General features: G+C 36.4%; 2 pseudogenes; one reads left to right on the forward strand and one right to left on the reverse strand.

The window, feature by feature from the left end:
- The first annotated feature begins 5360 nt into the window (after window positions 1-5360).
- Window positions 5361-7961, forward strand: LOC107698727 (uncharacterized; annotated as a pseudogene).
- Window positions 7962-9173: 1212 nt separating this feature from the next.
- LOC107698716 (coiled-coil domain-containing protein 172-like) overlaps window positions 9174-16550 on the reverse strand; it is a 19068-nt pseudogene continuing 11691 nt past the window's right edge.

The following is a 16550-nucleotide window of genomic DNA, read 5'->3' on the forward strand; positions in this document are numbered from 1 at the left end:
ATGTGAAATTATTGCATATAAAAGTATGTTTAAAAAGATTAATGTTAGGTGGGATTAATCACGATTAATTTCAGAAAAAAATATTTATTTTTATTTTAATCGATTAAGGCTGGCCACACACTAGACGATTTTAAGGCCGATTTTAAGCCCGATTTGTAGCCCCGAACGAACAGGGGGGTTTGGCCCGATTCACGGCTTGTCGCAAACGTTTTTTTGTCCACAAAAATCCTCTATTGTGTGGTGTCATTACGATTATTTATCTGCTCCCGATCGAGACGGAGCGTCGCCGAACTCAAATCGTCAATATCAAACGTGTTTAATATTTATGACTCTTGATCGGGCTGCCTCTGATGTGATACCCGCGATAGACAATGAGAGCGAGCAAGCGTCACCTACCGGATGTTGCTTGCTTCTATAGCTGAAACTTGGCAGCCAGAGAACATCACCCATATTCTTTTTTATACTTCGTTTTTCACTGTGAAACAGAACGCGCGCCAGGAGAGCCAGCTGACAACGTTGATTGTCCTATATTTGTTTTTCTTCTCTAGTCACGTTTGATCTCGCGAGTGTCCGTGAGATCACGTGTCACTGTGAAATCGTTCCTACAATCAACAAGTGTGTGGTCTCGTGGTCTGGTTGAATCATCTAGTGTGTGCATTCAGAGGACTATAAGGCTAAAAATTGGTTGAACTGTCTTAATTTCTGTGGTCTCCCATGGTTTTAAAATCGTTTAAGATTTGAAAATCGTCTAGAGTGTCCCAGGCCTAACAGCACTAGTTACAAAAAAATGTTTACTTGCCCAGTCTGTTATGAAGTGAAGTGAAGTGACGTGGCCAAGTATGGTGATCCATACTCGGAATTAGTGCTCTGCATTTATCCCATCCAAAGTGCAAAGTGCAAGCAGTGAACACACACACACACCGTGAACACACACCCGGAGCAGTGGGCAGCCATTTTTTTTGCTGCGGCGCCCGGGGAGCAGTTGGGCCTTGCTCAAGGGTACCTCAGTCGTGGTATTGAAGGTGGGAGAGAGCGCTGTACATTCACTCACCCCACCTACAATCCCTGCCAGTACGAGACTCGAACCCGCAACCTTTGGGTTACGAGTCTGACTCTCTAACCATTAGGCCACGACTTCCCCACAACTTCCCCTAACCGTTAGGCCACGACTTTATCAAGCAAGACTTTGAGGGGCTGATGGAATCCTTCAGTAACAGTACAAGAATAAACATTTAAAAAATAAATGTTTTAAATATTAATCCGTAAATACCCCTTATGCTGGGTACACACTAAAAGATTTTTAAAATCGTATAAGATTTTTTAAATGTGAGAGACCACAAACATGAGGACAAAAAATCCTAGATTTAACCGTTTTGCTCCTATAGTGTGTGGTGTGCACAGCAACAGATTTTCAACCAGAGTCCTGAATGAGAACACAGGAAATCTCGCAAAATCTCTCGAGACTTGAGAATAAACATGGCAGACGATCGGCAGGAAGAAATTGCGAAGATAGTGTTTGGAATGATTTTGACAGAAAATTCACTGAAAAAAAAAGAAAAGGGAAGGGGAGAAATTGGCCCAAAATCAGCCCGATTATCTTGTGTTGTGTACCCAGCATAACTTTGTGCTGCGCCATGATTGCGTTTGTTATGCTTCCGTCTTCTGTCAGCTCGCTTTATGATTGGATATTGTTTCGTTTCACGTGATAATCTCCAGATCGTACGCGCGTTTGTCCTTGGGGTTCCCCCCACACATCTGGATTTCTAATTACGCTTCAACATGTTGAATATTTACGATTCGCGATTGGGGCACATCCGACGTTCTTCCGAGCAGATTCAGTCACTCTTAACACACCTCACACCACAGGAAAATCTGATAAGATAATCTTTAGAACCACCCAGACAATCAGGACATTACCTAGGATTGTCGGAAGGGGAGAAATCGGCCCAAAACCAGCTCGATTATCTTGTGGTGTGAACCCAGCATTAGACACCCATTAGCATCGACAATCTCTTTTAGTGAGTACATCCGTGGTTTCAGATGTGACAGTGTGTTGGCACAGGTCCCAGACCTCTAAATTCAGACGCTCGGAGAGAACATGTTGTACTGTATGTTTCCCAAAGAGTCTGAACACAACCAACACCTCAAATCTCTCCTTTTCTTTCTCAGAGTGATTTCTTTGTATTACCAACTTCCATTTAAGCTAAAGATGTCACTGAAATGAGAGTCAAACAAAACCACCCAAGCACACTGATATACACATTGTTTCAGAAACATTATCTACTAATTTGTGTATAAAGCGGTTTAGGCAGCGGTTCTCGTTCAGATGAAAAACATTCACATTTGTCAGTCTGCCAGGCTCATACAGTTAATTGCCTTAGACTGGAAAAAAAACAACTATGATTTATGCTCAGTAATTAAAATCTGAAAAATGTAGCATTTTTGCCAAGTTCTCAAGTTTAAGCAGCTACGTCTTAATTTTCACTTATATTGTTATAGATACATCCTTTAGTTTGAAAGTCATTACTAAAATGCAAAATTAATATAACCTCAATTATTTTTTTGGCTGAAAAAGAATTACACTCCAAGTAGCATTAACTACTCAACAAATGTATGATCAATGGGATGTGCATGTCCCACAAACAACAGAAAAGAACCACTCTTTTGGCTGACAGGCCACTGGCTAAGCATTAAATGTTTAATAATGTAAAGCTGTGCTTAAGCCGCTTTTGTGTGGAGATACTTAAAGAATAGGTTAGGACCTCACGGCTGTACATTCATCACTTCCAAACCTCTTACGCCACAACAGAAAAGCTCTTATTAAAACAGTATTCACCCTCAAAGACACAATGAACTAAAGTGACAATCAAGTGAAATGAGTTTACTTAAAGCCTTTGTCATCATTGTGTACTGCAGTAATTAATCCTCAAATTAAACAAACGAGCAATTAGAGGAGAAAGTAATTATTATGATTTAACCTGTTTGAGCAAGCAAAAGTCCTTTGAGGCATGATTTAATGTCTAGGTTTTTGAATATTCATTAGCCCAAAAGTAGTGCTCCCTCTAGTGAATTGTTTGACAACACTCTTACATGCTTTTACTGCCTGAAACACACTAACAAATTTTAAGGTGAACTCGCAGTTAATAAAAAAAATAATACAGAAGAGATCAGCAAATTAAGAAAAAGGCAACAGGTGAACAGGTGAAATGATAATTTATTAAATGTATTTAACAGATATAAATAAACACTTCTGAGATTCACACAGAATTTTTTGTAACAACAATGATTTTTAATTCATTTATTTTTTGATGACTACTTGATGACATACGGTTTGTATGTTTTTTTTTTTATATTGTTTGTGAAAGAAGACGTATGCTTTCCCGGGCTTCATTTATGTGATCAAAAATACATTGTGAAATACTCTTGTAATTAAATATAACTGTACACTGTAAAAAAAAATATATATAGTTGAGCAAATGTAAAAAATAATAATAATAATAATAATAATAGGGCAACTTGATGTTGTAAGACTTTTGAGTTGTTTAGTTCTTTTCAGTATAGATACTTATGCCAACATAAATGTATTTGTTCATACAATGCTGATTGTCTTATTTTGGTAAATAGAAAAATTTTCGTCACAGCAACTGAAATATCAATTACTGTTGTTGAGGTAATTTATTTTTTTGATGTATATTTATTTCCTGGATGAAAAAACAAAGAATGTGTAAAAAGTCACCACATTATCATTTTAAAGTTTATTTACGAATGACATACTGTGAATTGTTATAGAAACTTTAATTGATAACTTAGTCTGTAGACAACACTGTCTTAGTTTGCAAAACATCTTACAAGACTAGGATATCCAAAAAATTAATTTAAATGGTTGAACATACTCTATGCCTCAAAACTTGACACAAACCTCAAGAATGGTGGCAATCAACAAATGTTAAAAAGCTGACCTCTTTACATCACAGCACAACAAATAACTAACAACAATGACAAAACAACAAAAAAGTTTAAATGAAGTCAGCAAAGAGCAAAACACTAATCCTACAACAGTAACGGCATAATTTATTAATGCTGCAATGCATGCTGGGAACTCACAAAGACTTAACATTTCAGCAATATGAAATTATTTGTTCAGACAACTGTGTTTGACTAGTTGGGACAACATTTGGGGTAATTTTGTTATGTAGTTTCAAGAAAATAGCTTTTTTGTGTATTTTAGACTCAAAAGGTATCGTAAACTGGAAAATATGCAGTTGCATTTTTTACAGTGTAACAATGTATCATATATAAAATAACCTTTTCATTTTAATGTGTTTTAAAATGTAATTTAATTTTAAAACAAATTCAATTTCCTTTGAAGGCAAAGTTGAATTTTCAGCAGCCATTACACTCTTAAAAATAAAGGTGCTTCACGCTGCCATAGAAGAACCTTTTTGTCTAAATGGTTCTATAAAGAACCTTTAACATCTGAAGAACCTTTCTGTTTCACAAAAGGTTCTTTGGGGCGAAATAAGGTTCTTCAGATTATAAAAAGGTAAGAAAGAGATGGTTCTTTAAAGAGCCTTTGACTGAATGATTCTTTGTGGAACCAAAAATGGTTCTTCTATGGCATCGCTTGAAGAACCTTTTGAAGCACCTTTATTTTTAAGAGTGTACTGCAGTTGACAAAGTCACATGACTCCAAGATTCTTTAATGAATGGACCGTTAAAAGATAAAGTTTCTTGTCTCCATCGACTTGTATAGTATTTTAATTTTCCATAAATCAATGGGGACTAACAACTGTTTGGTTACCCACATTATTCAAAATAACTTTGTGTTCAGCAGAAGAAAGAAATTCACACAGGTTTGGAACAACTTGCGGGTGAGTGAATGATGTCCGCTTGGGTGAACTACCTTTAAGTGAATGGTATAAATATTGGCACAGCTTTTTTACTGTCAAGAGCAAGGTGCTAAAGTCTATGCTAGGATTAAGCTGTTAACTCCAGAAGCACTCTGGGCAACAGCGTGCGAGTAAATATTCTACAGTGATGCAGGTGTGCAAAACACGGCTTAATATCAAAGCAAACAGAAGATGTAAAACACAACAAAAGAGTTATGAAGTATAGTTGTGTTCTGCCAATTAGTCTGTTCTGTTTGAGCAGTGAAAACATTTAGCATGTTGTCCATTTCAGACTGTCTTTTCGGGAACATGACAGAAAATAAAAATGATATGAACTAAACGGACTCTTTCAAAACATTAGAAATGTTGCTTTGTCAAAGCAGGTGTGTTGTAATTTGGTCAACAAGATGAATGCACATTAACCTATGATGCAAAAAAAAAATTCCCAAAAAGAAAGATTGAGAGGTAAACATCGCATAGAGCCTTTTGCAACAGAACTAACAACATGAAATCTACAACAATGAGCAGAACATGGAAGCAGCTTTCCTTCCTCTTTGGTAAGCATTGCTTAGATTACGTCACTACATACATGCTAAATCTTGAATTATTTGATTCTTATATCTCTGTAAAGATTTTAACTGGAGATTATTTTTCTACAGCATTTCTCTTGACTACAGATTATGAAAAGAATAATTATTCCTGCTCTTCCTCTGAATTTACTTATGAGCAGATCGACAAACAGCTTCAGGTATAGAATTGTATCTACAGCTACAACGCAGACTCAAACAGTATCTATTTACAAACAAAAGATTGTTTTAATAAGATAATCATACTATCATTGTTGACTATTGCAGGTACATACAAAATTAAAATGAGATTTTTATACTAACATCTCTTTATGTAGGCTATGAAAAATTGTTTTGAAACTGTATCTATTACATGGACAGCATACCAAAACGCAAACATTTTTAACCAGCTACAAACACAGTGACATCATCCAGAAGCAACAAAATGAAGGTAATTCAATGACACTCTCCAAAAAAGGTTCTAAACAACATATGATCATCTTATCATGTATTACTCACTAGCATATACTTCAGGCTATTTTTTCAAAACTTCAATACAGTGCAATAACATCTTATAATATGTTTGAAATTGCAAACATAGCATGGCACCCAGGTATCAGATGTGCACCATATGCTACTACTTTCAAATATAGCTGAATGACAGCAAGTTAAATACAACTAGCATGTACAGTATGTCTATAAAGTAATTAACATATCCTCTCTTCACAGAGTTACAAAGATTAATGCCAGCAAACTGTCCAGCTACAGCAGTGCTAGAGAATGGAGGACTGCTGTGTGTATCTGTGAAAAATAAGGCCTACTGTAAACCTATATGCAATGCTGTATACTGTACATTATTCTCATTGCTATAAAGACACATTTTATTTTTGCTATATATTTTTTTCTTCATATAACTAAAAAAAATATTATGCTTTCATTTACTGGGCTTTAAATATACAATTTGACTTTATTTTTTTCAAATTAAAATTAAAATAATGTTTTGTAGTTTAAGCATGCCTTGCATAAACTTTCCACTATAAAGTATAAACTATATTCCTGAGTTAAAATTCATCCAAAAATGTTGCAGGTTAGGTCAGTGTTTCTGCTGGTCTTAAAAACAGTCTTAAATCAGAGAAATTCTTAAACTTAAAGTCACTGCATTAAATGTTGCATGCACTAAAAAAAAAAATCTTCCTCAGTATTTTTTGTCTTGTTTTCCAATACAAATATCTGCACATCCCTTAAATCAGTACATTTACTGGAGATGTAAAATTAAGATTCTTATGAAAATGAACGAGACATAATCTGAAGTTTATGCTTAAAACAAGAATAAATATCTGCCAATGGGTTCAAAAAATAACCTTGTTTTCCCTTTTAATTAATTTTATTTTTCTGACTACATTGGCTGAAATTTGTTCTTGTTATTAATCACAAACTCATTTTTATAAAATTTCTCAGAAAACAAGACTTATCTTTCCTTTTCTACTTATGTCATTTTGGGTCTCTAGTAAATGCATCTTGATTTAAGAATCTTTAAAACTTGCCAATGTAAGTTAAATTATTAGATGTTATTATAATTTCATAGTAAACCATTAAGTGTTGTACATTTTATCGGTGCAAACAGTATGTGTACTTTTGTAAAATGTGTGCAACTGCTTTTTATCACTTTTATGATAACTATAGAATAGACGCGTTGTTTGAAGTTTTTTAATGTGCAGATTAGTGAAACTCATTTATATAAAATAAATAAAGCTAATCAAAACATTCCTCAAACATGTGTTCACTTGAACACTTGAGCCAAATGGCATATTCAAGCAATCAAGTGCAAGGACTGCAAGTGTGGCTACTGGGACAGGCCCAAAGAGTTGTATTTGCAAGTGTGCAAGCTCTGCCCTAACAGACAGAACCCACTGATTCATCAGCACCTCCCAGTGGACAACACAAGATATGAACAAAAATCCACGCCAATCTGATAGGGTGCATACAGACCACTACCCTAACAAACAAAACTTGTATTCTTATATTTTTCATCTTTCCATGCAAACAGGGTTATGATTTCAAATTTATAAGAAGATCAAGGCTGTTCGAGGAATGCAGTTCTGCTACACAAGACAAGTGGACAACGCAGTCCATTGGTGGCAACAGGCTGGCTATATGCATCAGTAAGTTCTGAAAACATTACACATGCACATTTGTTTACATTTTACAAATGGAGAAATCTCTTAGGTTTACTGGTAACATTCTCTCATGTAAATACTGAATACTGTAGTACTGCATGCTAAGGTGTACTGAATGAGGCGTTTTCATATATCTCCCATTACTCTCTGCAGGTTCCCACATTGCAGTGTCAGGAGCCCCTTTGGCCTACTTCCCTGAGAGCCAGGACTGTCAGAAAATAAAGAGCGATGAACAACTAATGGGGAACATCACAAACATCTTCCAATCAGAGCTGGCTATGGCAGGCATTACACAATCATTCGAGTCTTTCAGCCTTCTCTGTGGCTAAAACAAGAACTAGATCCAATAAAAAGTGTTCAGAACTTTTTTTTTCGTTTACTAAAGTTTTTGTACTTGAGTCACATAAGTGCAAAAATGTTAATCAAATGGAAACTGGAAAATGTCACACTTAAGGAATTGAATGTAAAGTGGTGTGATTAAAAAAAATATTAAGTTGTATGTAATGTGTTTGGATCAAATTAACCACAGTAATCTAATAACATGTAACAACTAATGTATCTTTATAATGACAAGGCCCAGTACAGAAATACCCTAGCAGATGACAAGGGTAAAACATAAAGTGCAAACTGGCACAGGCTGCATCATTTAGAAAGAATAGTTTTTTTTAGTTCCAAGTATTAACGGTTCTAACTGCTGGGTGGAGTCTTACAAAATCTTTAGACATTAGTCATGTTTCTCTAAGCGATTTTACAGAATACAGTTAATTAAGCTCAGACAATGGGAACATAAAGCAGCCTATTACTAAGGAGGCTCCAGACAATTTAATTTCTGTGGCTGGAATAATCTTCCCATTGGGGTCTAAGGAGGAGACAAGAATCAGACAGATCAGCTTAATGGCATATGTGCACCAGTCATCCGATCATAGCCTGAGGTCAATGAATCTGCCCCCATTTTTAAACCCGTTTGCTGGATGTGCAACATTACCACCATACTGAGAAATCATGTGTGATTTTCTTTAAAGAGGCAAAACCAGTCCTTTTCCATCTGTGTCCAAAATATTTAATGACATTTAATAAAGCAGCAGCCTATTTTTGGGAATAACATGGACACAAATGAGTATATTTGCATGCATGGATAATAAAAGCTAATTCAAATGTTCTCTTTGGGATGTATTATTGTAATAGGACCACTAGATGCCAGTGTTGTCAGCATTTTAGATAAAACTGGTACTACATGTAAAATGCATAACACAAAATCAGTGCCTTGTGTGAGATGAAGACAGGTATCTAATAACAAGAACTTTTCTACTCTAGAAAGAGCTAGTTTAGTTCAACAACTTTTCTAACAGTACAAATAAGCAAGATCTGAACTATAGTTGTTCAAATATTGGCTATATTATATATGAAGTCTATGACCAACAAAATTAAATAATTTAAAGGTAAAAACATAAGTGAAAGTAATATAAGCAAATATAAGCCTTCAAAACTACAAAACAAAAAAGGGTTTTTGAAGCACACGCTGAAGTCTTACTGAAGCACTCTCAACACAAAATGCCCTTCTGTGATAACTTCTGCAAAGAAAAAAAGTTCTCTTCATTGTAGGGTACCAAACACATTTCAATTAGCCTGTGCCTAGAAAGCTCAATAGCGGTTTTCATCCATTTTTCAGATTAAAGTGCTTAAAATACTTCCTCAGTGCCTTAGCTTTGGGTATTAAGTAGATTGCAGTAGTAGTGTCAATGAGAAAGAACTTTTTTTTTTTCATTGTGTTCGAAAAGTACATAGTTACCAGTTGCAGCAAGCGAATCTCAGAGCTGGGGGTCTCTCGCAGAAGCTCAAGCTCTTCTTCTTTATAAAACTCCAGCTCTTTCTTGAGTCTGAATGGCACACACAGACACATGCAGGAGAACCTGTCATTGTTAACCGATCATGAGGCTCAAAGCAAAATAATACAAACTTAAAATGACACATGCATTTGTAATATATTTTCAATTCTAATATATTTTCAAAATTTTCAAATAATCTTGTTCAATCATCAAAGTTTACACTTCTGATTATTAAGAGAACTAAAAGAACAGAGAAAGATGGACATAGTGAACAATGTGAAATTGTGTTCTCTGCACAATATTCAGGAGGGCTGCTGCTTAATCTGCAGCCCCACAGAAAATATACAATACTGGGTTAATTAATTGTATGTGATAAGGGAAAGACAGGGCAACATGAAATAATGCTTTGAGAACAAGCACAACTTTTTATGTTGCACTCAGTAACTACACTCTAAAAAATGCTGGGTTAAATATAACCCAAAAAAAGAGACAGATTGAAAAAAGACAGTTTCAAAGCACAGAGCTCTGTCAACAGAACAAGAGTAAACAAATTTCTAAAATTAGATGTTTCTTGTTCCAGCTTAATGGGTTTCCAGGATGCAACCAATTAAGGCAAATCAACATAGAAAATGTTTTGTTTGAATGCACAGTTTTAAAGTGATTTTAGCATTTACTACACTCTAAAAAATGCTGGGTTAAATACAACCCAGTGCTGGTTAAAATAGGGACAAACCCAGCAATTGGGTTGTTTTGATCCAGCGGTTGGGTTACTACCCAGAAGGTTGGGTTAAACATTTAACCCAACCGCTGGGTCAAAACAGCCCAATTGCTGGGTTTGTCCCTATTATACCCAGCACTGGGTTGTATTTAACCCAGCATTTTTTAGAGTGTAATACAGTTTGGAACAATTATAATGTATACATTTGCACTTACACAAAACAACACAATGTTTTTATTTATTTGGCGTGACTCGCATCCCAAAATGAGGAACATGAATAAACTCACTAAATAATACTGGGAATCAGCTTGGAGGTCTGGTTAAGTTAAAGGAAATCTTGGATTTAACCAAAGTGGCTTATTCAGAGTAAAAAAAAAAAAAAAAAAACTTTAAAACCAGAAACATCTTCACATTAGCAAAATAAATCACTAAAACCTTGCCATGTAGTAAAGTTTGGGATGCTGAGTCGTTCTCATAACTTCCACTTACATAGACACTGTTAATTTTCAACTGACATGTGTTCAATAGCAGATGATCAATATAGGGGAAAAACTGCCCTATGCACGATGGGGGCATGTGTTTAAGTGTGATTCATGACTACACAGCAGAGGAATGAACACATCCTGAGCTTAGCAGCGCTTTCCCAAAAGCCTTGTCCTCAGCACATCCTGTGAGCTTATACAATCTGTCCTATTAATGAGGAAGATTTGTGCTACGATCCACACACTACCCCCATATGATTTACACACTTCAGTGGAGGAACTTTCTTCCTGAGACAGGCCATCAATCGATCCTCTTTCCATCATCACTTCCTAGTGGGGTGCTGATCTGAAAGGGTCGTGTTTATCTAACTCTGGACCGGACATAGTAAGCAACATATCAATGACCTAATTAATAGGATGGAACTAATGCTGCATTATTTACACATGGTAAAGTGACAGGAGGAGGAAGACGGAGAGATGGATGAAGGGAAATTCAGCATTCTTTACTCACGCTCCTCATGGATCATGATTCTCTGGGTATATGAAGACACACTAACATTACGATAGGTGATAACTTTCTTGCCTGATACAGGTGCTGTCTGTCAAGGGCTTCTGACGGACCATGAGCCTCTCTGTCTTCAAACTCTCTGTCAGAGCCACTGAAGCAGCCACTTCAGATCTCTCTCTATATCTACAGACGAACAGGAAAATAAAGATGTGAGTCCTATTTTGACACTTAGATATTTCTAAACTGTCAGAGGAAGTTCTTAAGTGAGCAGAGCCTTGTTTCACCTGTAAGCTGTGATTGTATATCCTATTGATCTCTTCTCTGCCTCCATGGAGCTCAGCAAAGTGTTTTTTTTTTTTTGCTCCAGCAAGTTCATCTCTGAGGAGCAGCAAAGGTGACAACTTAAGTAACCTGCTGGCAAGGTGGTTAGAGCTACAACAAACAGTCCTTTGAAGAACAAGAACCACTTCAATGATAACTTTGTGGATGCCTTCTGAAATACAAAGCTCTGTTTTTACCTTGTTATACCTTCTTTACACCTTTAAATATGTTCTTATCTAAGCCTGAGAAACAACTGTGCATTTTCAGCAAGCTGAATGTTGCAGGCCTATCTGACACATTAAAGCATGTCAACAAAGGCTTGGTAGTCATTCAGTGCACATTAATCTTGGCTCAAATAGTTTGTTAAAACTCATAGGGTAAATGATTTGATCGTCAGTGATTTGACATTATGATAGCTTCCATAGCTATTTTCATGGCAATGAACAAGCCAAAATACAATAAAATGTTTCTTTAATAAAAACATTGACTTAATTCAGCACAGAGAACACATTAAATTGATTGAAAGTGACAGTAAAAACACACTGTTACAAAAGATTTCTATTTCAATGTATACTGTTCTTTTGAACATTCTATTCATCAAACAATCAAAAAAAATGCATCACAATTTCCACAAAAATTAAGCAGAACAACTTTTTTTCAACACTGATAATAAGACGGCCAGTTTCTTTAGCACCAATTCCACATATTAGAATGATCTCAGAGAGAGAGAGCCCACCCAACTACAGATAAATCATCCTACCATCACAAAAACTCAACACAGTCCGACAGGGAAGAGACTCATTAGGGAGAATCATATTTTGCTCACCTCTTGGGAATAGCACAGTTGATTATATGATAACGTACTCGGTTCCCTGAGATACGGGAACGAGTACTGCGTCTTGCTTAAGACGCATATGGGAAAAAGCCTTTTTTCTCCTGCCGGCAGTTGATGTGGAAGCCTTTTTCCGCCATCGACCAGTGGCCGAAGGTCGATATGCCCTCGCACAGCGCCCCCAACCTGAGTTGGAGGCGTCTTTCGTGACAACTGTCCTTCTGTGAACCATCCCCATGGCCACGCCCTGTTCCATCCAACGGGAGTTCTCCCAGGGGGACAACTCACAGATCAAATGCCTGCTGTATGCAGACGATCTGGTTCTGCTGTCTCCCACTCAACATGCTTTACAGCAGAACCTGACAGTCAACCTGAAGTAAAACTTAAAGTAAAAATTATGATCTTTCAGAAAAGATCCAGATCCCGGGGAACACAACACACATTTACATTAGGCACTAAGCAGATAACACACACATCACACTACAACTACCTGGGTTTGAAAGACGAGGGGATGACGAGACACACCTGGGATCAATGGAAATAAACAGGGAACACCTGGAATTAAATCAACATAATCAGGACAGGAACAGGAAACTAACCAAATATGGGCATAAACACTGGGACACAGGGAGTACATGGGGAACAAAACACAACATAAGCCTGACAACTCTGAATGCTCTTTTTTTTAAATCAAATAAATTTTTCTTATGGTGTGCTTATATTTTTTTTATAATGAAAAATATTACCAACTATATCTTTTTGAACAGTAGTAGATGAATAGTCGCCTGATATTAAAACTTACGAGTAAGCCTGCAGTATCTTATTCAGCTGCAACTGTAAGCAATCCTGCAACTGATTTAGATCAGATCTGACTTACGTACAGTAGTTTGTTTGTAACGCACTCACGTGCAGTGCATTAAAGAACAGGTCATATGGGTTTTCGAAAAATATCTCTTTTGCAATTTGTAACATAGCTATCCTTCAATGTAAACAGCCTGCAAGTTGTCCATCAAAAAAGTGCATGCTAAATAAAGATATTGTCTCTCAAAAGAAAGACTTGATTCTGAACCGCCTTAATGAGTCATCATATTTTTTTAATCTTCTGCCTGTTACCTATTAATGTCACACACTAAATTACGTAACACATTTGCATAATCCCTGCCTGCCTGCGAAATACGAACACTCTGACCTGCCCACAAACACTTCCGCTAGTTAGTGTGTTTACAGCTGCATCTGAAAACTCTAAAATGTTTTCCAAGGCAGGAAGGCATCAAGGCACGTCTGAATCCAAATTCTGCTTTACTTCCTGTCTCCGGAAGTACCTTCTTCTGATCGAATTTTGAAGGCAGAATAGATGTATCCCTCGCTGCCTTTGATATCCCACAATCCTGTGTGTTTCATTCCATGACGGTTGAGCTAAAAAATAAAGATGGCGTCTGAAATTTGCGTTTAGTGGTCAGTTTGTGTGTAAATGTATATTTTTGACTAACATTTTGCACTTTTGATGTTATTTCTAGCGAGAAATCAGTATTATAGCAATTAAATACTCGTTTTGTTATCACAAAAACTCGTTCTATTTTGTTGTAGATCATTAAACCGTTACGCTGCCTCAGAAGCCTGTCCGAAATCAGTTTCATGAGGTGCCTTCTCGCAAAAGCGCAGATTCCATCAAAAATATCTTAATTTGTGTTCTGAAGATGAACGAAGGTTTTACGGGTTTGAAATGACATGAGGGTGAGTAATTAATGACAGAATTTTTATTTTTTGGTGAAGTATCCCTTTAAGCCCAGAACTGCTTCGAACGAATCGTTTCCAAATCATCGAAAAATTATTCTAATATTAAATGTATATTCTGAGAAAATGACAGTGTTTTCTGATCTTAGATGCGTTTAAACCTGTTGTAGGGGACTCCAACACAATATTAGGACACTTTAAAATACCATATGACCTGCTCTTTAAATACTTTGGTCTGATTTTTACACAAATAAACTTTCACCTTTGTGTATAGTTTCAGCTTCCAGCTCCAAACTCTGGATTTTAGATATGGTTTGGGTGTGGAAAAACAGCATTTCTGTTGCTGATTAGGTTGAATTCATTGTTGAAAGTTATCATGTCCTTCAAGAATTTCTCTCTTTCTTCGTGGGTTTCTCTTTTCAGTCTGTCCTGAATTTTGAAATAATGGAAAAGCTATTATGCCAATTACAAAGCATTTTTGACACTTCAGCATTTGCATTGTAGTGGATGAAGGATAATTAAAATGGATGGTTCTGAAAACTTAATTGGCGGATGACAACTTTCTTTTTCACTCCACATGATGGTAACTATTTTCATAATTATAATAATATTGTTTCAAACTTAACTTTGTTGTGTTTTAATGGAGTGTGTAATGAATAGACAATGGTCTTTCCAAAAAGAAGGAATAAATGTGGAGTATGTACCAGGTTTTCTTTGAGATCTCTCTGCAGTCCCAGGAGTTCCTCTTTCTGCCTTTCTAGTTGATCTTGTCGCTTCGTCATCAAAACAAGCTGCAGTTTGGTTTCAGCCAGGAGCTGAGCCTATGGTCACAAATGAATCATGAATTTGATCAGTGTTTTATTCAAATGGTCCCCAAAACGGTCCCAAAAATGAACTTTGCATTCACAACGGTGAAGTTTTCTAACTGGCTGCACAAACACATTGTGGCAGCACAGCTTGTTGTTCATCTGCTGGATCAGTGGCTTCAATGCTGTTTGTTAAGGTAAGCTTATGTCATTTTGTTTGTAGGTCATTCTGTAATTGCCATAGCATTGCCTTTTGAATTCAAGTCTCTGCTTCTCTCCTTTTACCAGCTCAGTCAAGTGTGAAAGACATCAAGGATCCTTCAGGTAATTATTCTCTAGCTGGCTTCAAAGAATGCAAGCAAATTGTGTCTCATAATTACACGGGACACGTTGGTCTGACCAAACATATTACGCAGAAAATTAGACACGTCTTTTGTGACATTCATTATCTCAGGATCACTGAGGTCATGTTCTAAACTTGCCACAATGCAGAATGAATAAATTCTGAAAATGCTAAATATACATTTTAAAATATGAATATTCATTGCGTGATTGTTAGTTTATGTGAATGGGAGACATCTGGAAGCTTTTGCATTCAGAATCTTATAGACCACCTCTGTATTGACCTCAATATTCATGTAATGACCTCTTTAATCAAATGATTCACTTGCTCATTGACTTACTATGTCTGACATTGGTATCAAACAAACTGTATGCCATATGTTTGCAAGGTTAATTGTATCTTTAAAGGTTCAACAATAATACTAATGTAATCTGAAAGAAACGAGATTGATTTTGCAGTGCCGCTTTGAATTGATCCACTCCATTTTAATGTATCCTGTCCATTAGATGAAGTGTTTTAATCATGAAACAGAATGCCTTTTCACAGCGCCAAAGGATATTAATACTGCAGGTCAGCTTTCTGCACAGAAAAGCCTTAAGATGAGTGACAGTGCACATCCTTTGCTGTGTGGCAATATTTCTATCCGAGGTAGGCCTATACATTCACATAGCACTTAAGAAACATGAAAAGGGAGATTAATATTTTCTAATCTGTCATTATATATCATTATATGTCTCTTTTTAAACAGGGTAATAAACGACCATAAGTTACCTTCTCATCCAGTTCACGATGTGCCTCCTCCAGTTTTTCACGTAAGGAGTTTATTTTGTCCTGAACACTCTTGATGGCAGCTTTAACTGAATGAGCGAAATAACGAACATTTTCTGACGCTACAAGCTTAATTTTGTACAAACTTACAAAATATCGAAATATTTCATGTAAAATTATTATTATTATTATTATTATTAAATATAGGTGTATTGGAGTTTCTTCACGTTTAAAAACACTCGCTATAGCTCATCTCAAATTAACCGTTAACTAATCTGATGTATACCCTCTACCCCTCGATTTTGACCGAGGGAGCGAGTCGGTTTAGGCTAGAAGGGATACAGCTGTGGCTACTGGGCATGCGCACATCAATATAGCGTAATTTTTCTCACACTGTACAACAATAATTACTATTTTTGCATTATTGTAAGGGGTAGGTTTAGGGTTGGGGTAGGTGTAGACGATAATAAAACACAATCTAATAGGTAGAAAATTGGATGGGCGGATCAATACTTAAAGGGGTCATATGATGCGATTTCAAGTTTTCCTTTCTCTTTGGAGTGTTACAAGCTGTTCGTGA

The sequence above is a fragment of the Sinocyclocheilus anshuiensis genome, unplaced genomic scaffold (assembly GCF_001515605.1).
Source record: "Sinocyclocheilus anshuiensis isolate Anshui unplaced genomic scaffold, SAMN03320099.WGS_v1.1 scaffold1015, whole genome shotgun sequence".
NCBI lineage: Eukaryota > Metazoa > Chordata > Actinopteri > Cypriniformes > Cyprinidae > Sinocyclocheilus > Sinocyclocheilus anshuiensis.